This window comes from Coffea arabica, chromosome 2e, assembly GCF_036785885.1.
Source record: "Coffea arabica cultivar ET-39 chromosome 2e, Coffea Arabica ET-39 HiFi, whole genome shotgun sequence".
NCBI lineage: Eukaryota > Viridiplantae > Streptophyta > Magnoliopsida > Gentianales > Rubiaceae > Coffea > Coffea arabica.
Genome location: NC_092313.1, coordinates 74,099,552 through 74,105,551, shown reverse-complemented (window position 1 = coordinate 74,105,551; position 6,000 = coordinate 74,099,552).

Below are 6,000 nucleotides of genomic sequence, written 5' to 3'. Positions count from 1 at the left end.
CTGTATTTTTTCTTTTTTGTAGACATGAGATTCTTCAATTTTGTGCTTTGTAGCCTTTGTTGCTATTAGGGTTACAAACGAGTAGACTCAAGTCGAATTTTGGCCTAATCGATCTGAGTTTTGATTTAGTTTTAGCAAGTTTGAACTCGATTTCGAGTTCAACGAGCTATCAATTTAAAGTTCGAACTCAAGTTTGACTCGAATTCGTGTCGAGTTCGAGCTCGAAATTAAAAAATAATTATTTTATTTTTTTAAAAAATAAATAAAATAACATTTTTTCTTAATAAATAATAAAATATTAGGGATATATATATAAGTTTACTATTAATATATATGTAATATATATATATATACACACACACACTTGAACTCGCGAGCTAACTCGTGAACTAACGAGTTTAATATTTTTGAACTAGAGTTCGAGCTCGAATTCAATTTGATCAGCTTGAGCTCAACTCGAGTTCCATAACTTTGACTCGAGCGGCTCGCGAGCGGTTCGATTATTTGCAACCTAGTTGCTATACTTCTAATGATTAATCCATTTTATGCTTCCAATTTTGACCTAATATCAATTATCCGTGAATTTGTAAATTTAAATGGGCATGTCTGTATTTATTGAGTCGTGCTTCCAATTTGGTACTAATTTAGCAGGGTACTATGTTTTAGATTGTTTGAGTCATTATTATTTAGTGTAATTTTCTTGTTCTGGAACATATTAAAAAGAGAAAAAAGAAATGAAAAGAAATTGAGCACCATCCATTTGTACACTTGTTAAATGGGGGAAAAGTTGATTACCATTTATTTTTGGGTTAAAAACATAAAAGTCCCCTGTGCACAGAAAAATCTCTCGTGATTTTAAAACATACAAAACGATACCTTATGTTTTGAACTAAATTATAAATTAACAAAATTCATTAAATTTAACTGAATCCGGTAAACTTAATAGAAAATTTAATGAAATTCGATAAATTTAACAGTAAACATAACGGAATTTGATAAGTCTAATAGTCGAGACCGTCATTTTCATTAACTTTAATGAATTCTGTTAGTTTACAATTTAGTTCAAAATATGAGGTGTTATTTTGAAATCACGGGAGGTTTTTTTGTGTATTAGGTATAATACAGGGGATTTTTTGTTTTTAACCCTTTATTCTATAATAGTTATTATTGGGATTCATACACGGAATAAATAACTATTAAAAATATCAAGTATACAATAATTTAATGACAAATAAGTTACAAGTATGAAAGATAAGTGACAGATAAGATTTAACACAGTTCGCTTCCATCATTGAATTTATGTTAACGGAATGAAAACCCATTATTTATTATAAAAAAATTCTATAAACAAATATAACTTGAATTTAAATTCAAACCCTTGAATACTATCTCTCAACTTTTGAGAAACCTCTCGCACTTCATGTATAAAGTTATATGTCGCTTATTGTGTATCACTTTGTAATATATTAATTCCCACTTATTTATAAATTATCCTACTTGGTTAATACCCAAATAATAATAGAAAAATAAATACAAGTAAGAAATAATTTCAAATTCCTAAACTCATACAAATAGGAAATTTTGTGATTACTACTTTAAGTAGTTAAAACCAATCAAAAAACTAGTTAGTTCTTATTAAACAAGAAATCAATTTAAAAGAAATTAAATCAATTTTCTAACAAATCTCCATTTTGACAAATATTTCTTTTAAAAATCATTAATGTATAATTATCAAATAATATAGTACCGAACTATACATTCGAATCAAATATAGTTCTAATACCTAATTGATTCAATCGACAAATAAACTTGCGTAGTTAGCTCAAGCCTAACCACCAGTTGACTCTTGAAAAGATGTCTCAATTTACTGTCTTTCTTTATAGGATATCTTCTCACAATTACTTGCAATTCGAAATCCCTTTCTGTGAGCTCTATTTCGAATCATTAAGGCAATCAAATGATAAAATCATCAATTTTTTTCATTCTCAGAACTATTTTATCATGTATGATTTTCAAAACTCCACCTGCAATATAAAACTCGTAGCCATCAGTCTTCTAACGCTTGAAAATTAGATTTCTTTGTTTTTTAGGATATAAGTCATACCACCTAAAGCACATAATTCGAATCTAAAAACTATTGGAATAAAATATCAAACGTTGGAGTTGTGAAAGCATTTTCACCGATTCACGTCTAAAATTGACATTAGACTTCACCTTTTTTTACTCTTGAATCACATGTCTGGATTCACCGTCAAGTATTTTCATACTTTTCAACTTCTCATTCTTCATTTTCAATGCTTCTTGTTAAGCCCTTGAAACAAGAATGTCTTTACTAATTAAATTGTTGAGTTGGTAATGCTGACCAAATTATTTAATTTCAATAGTCAATCAGGATCCAACTACAAACCCTACTCTAATACTCCCTCCGTCCTACTTTGATAGTCCTGTTTCTTTTTTCACACAGTTTAAGAAAAAAGTAGTTAATTTTGTTGAAAAGTAAATTTAGATTGTTATTTTTCTAAAATACCCTCACATTAAATAGAGTACAACTTTATGGGAACTTGAATTGATGTTAAAAAAAGAATTAACTTTCATTAAATGGGGTAGATTTATAGTAACAACAACTTACATTGAATAAGGGCATTTTAGGAAAATTAAAATATAACTACATTCTTCAATTGGAAAGTGAACTACAATTTGGGATAGATGAAAAAGGAAAACAGGACTATCAAAGTGGGAGAGGGAGTATCAGTTTATTGGGATTCAGATGCAGAATAAACAACTATTAAAATATTAAGTACATAACAATTTAATGACAAACAACTCACAAGTAAAGATAAATAATATACAAAATTTAATATGGTTCGACTCCATCATTGAATTTACATTCATGAAGAGAAAATTCATTTTTTATTATGAGAAGAAAATCTTATACATGAATTCAACTTGAATTCAAATCCAAATTTTTATACCATCTCTCATCTTTCAAGAACTCTCTCTCACTCAATGTATAAAGTTACATGCTGCCCCTTGTATGCCACCTTATAGTATGTCAATTCCCATCTATTTATAAATTACATTACTTGACCAACACCCAAAAAATAATAGGAAATAACTGTCAATTCCTAATGTTATACAGAATCAGAAATAACTTCAAATTCCTAAATTCATACAAATAGAAATTCCTTAACTACTATTTCAAGTAATTAAAATTAATTACGAAATTAGTTACTTTCACACAAAATAAGAAACCTGTTTAAAAGAAATTAAACCAATTTTCTAAGAGTTATTTAATGCTTGAAGGGTCTAAGTAGCTCTGTGGAGTTCTCTATTGTGATTTTCTATTTGCTCACTTTGGTTTTGATGTTTGATGATAGATGGCAATAACATGATTCTAAAACATAAATTGAGCCTGTGAACTGCTTATACATGGTATCTTGGTTCATTGTCCATTATCGAAATAATTAAATAGCCCATAAAATATTAAAGAAAGGGATTAATGTCGGAAATAACTTGACTAAATGTTTTGTGGATGCTAGACTTGCAAAAACCACTGTAGTTTACATAGTGTATCATCTGCCATTTATGGCTTGTTTTATCTACTTGTGGACCTGTGATTGATGGGTTATGGGTACTTTTTTTTTGTAAGCCACAAAGTGGTAGAAGATATATACATTTGAACCACTCTGGGTTTTGTAGTCAAAATAGTAGACTACATGCGGCCGATCTAGTGGTTACTTAATACTTACTTTTAATAGTTTGATTAATTTTATCGATTTTTAGCCATTTTAATATAAGGTTTATAAATACTTTAGATAATCTCTTTGTCTGATCTGTTTCTAATGTCGAGTCATGGAAATTTGTCAATTAAAAGTTCGAAAAGCTTGAGCAACTATTAAGAGCTCAAGTTTAATCAAATTCAAGTCAATTTTTTGACCAAGCTACTTACTCAATCCATCAGCCGCCGTAGCCTTATTCTTCGAACTATTTTTTTGAACAATCATTGTAGTCTAATGAGGTACTGTGTTGTATGCAGAGAAGAATCTTATTTACCTACTCTAAATTAACGGATAATGAAAAGACGCTGGATGAGTTCTAACAATAAGGAGCACAGGCGTCCAAAAGCTTGCGTTGTTAGTTGACCACTTGTCCATTTTGAGAAATCCTGAGCTTTTCCTCCCAGGTTTTCCTGTTTGAATATGTTGTATTTTAGCACTTGTAATTGCCAACGTAAGTTAACTCAATTTGGTAAGGATAAATTATTTTCTTATAAAAGGTCATGTATTCGAATTTTACGCTCAATGTGAGAGCCGTGTTAACGGCGATCTATGAAAATCTCTATAAGTGACCTATGAATGTTTCTGAAAGGAAAAGAAAAGTGCTTGTAGTTGTTCAAATGTAGAAGAACAGTCCTAATTATTTTGGTAAGCGAACACTTTTAATTAAAAGATTTCATGGATGAGAAGAGAACAACGACAGCGACTATCATGAAATTGATGCAGTCAAGGTGGTAATCTCTTGTGCAATTTTTTCCAGCTATGACATCTACACAAATCATCTCACCTTGTCCCATCAAACCATCTGCTAATACAGACACAGAGAACAGTCTCTCAATAATTTTTCACCAAAATAGAGTACTACGCTATTATAATCCCATGTAATTTGGACTGGAGATTTTTTCGTGTCTAGACGTAATGAAAAATGGCCTAAAGTTTGTGTTGCAAATATACAAAATTGAAAGGAAATTAACTGTTAAATTTACACAATTTCTTGCTCAAATACTGTGCCCCGGAAACTCTACCTGCTGTTACCAAAACTAGAACAACCATACACAAAAACCTCATCATCTTTGACTCAGAAAATCTGGTCTTCCACTGGTTGAAATAAAACGTTCTCTATCAGATGAATTGACTCAGAAAATTTCTGGCAGCTGTTCTTTGCAGAGACTGCGAAGATTGCGCCATTTGTTTACTGCTGGTAACCAAACAGTGGAGAACTTATGATGGTCTAGCGCTTGTGCCGCGTCAAGGACTCCCCTGCAGGAAAGTTCGAGGTCGTGTTTTTGAAGTAACCTGAGGCCTGCATGATGCATCCGTGAATACAGAAGCGCCACACAAAATGTTGCACTCCCCTCTACTTTCTTTTTTTTTTTTGCCTTTTTCGAATCAAAAGAAATTTCTTTTTACTTTTTTTTCCCTTCTTTGCAATGTGAACCAATTTTCGTTCTTATTTTTTTTTTTTATTTCCACCCTTCTCCGGGAAATAATTGTCCTTCATTTCTTTTTTTTCTTCTTTTTCTTGGTTTTTTTCCCTCCAAACACGTAAAATACAGAACCTTAAATTTGACACAAGGAGATAACTGCTTGCCCACATGACAAAAAAGAGTGCAAGCAAGAATGTAGCATCAATTAGCTCCATATATTCACCTTGGCCATTCTTCTGCTTTCCTTTTTTCTTTCTTGGAACTCAAATCTGAAAGGGAAAACACTTCATGTGCTGTAAATTTCATCGATCAGATATCACTTCCTGCTTTATATCGTCATAGGTGGGATCCTACTATGTATGAATTCACACCTGCCAATGAGGATGCCCTTTTCTAATATTTGGACAAACGCAAGCTTCGCTGAACCATCATAAACAAATGACAATTTGATTAAAAAAAAAAAAATTGTTACCTATGTCCCTGGCATTATAATTTAACCAGTTAGGTAGTATCAAGGGTGTCCCCATGACAAAAGATATACGCTACCAGCTAAAATTTACACATCAAGATTGGTCTATATATATATGTGAGAAAAGCTATTTAATATTTGTGCATGTTAATAACCTGTGGACTGTTGACAAAAATTATGAAGAGATCCATTTAAGTCACCATCTGCAGGCTGCAGTTGCAGCTACAAGCGGCAGTTGACTCTTAATTTGGAGAGAATTGCAGGAAACTACTTATTGGATTTGATTGAGGTTACAAATTCAAGAAGGAAAAAAATATACTATAATACA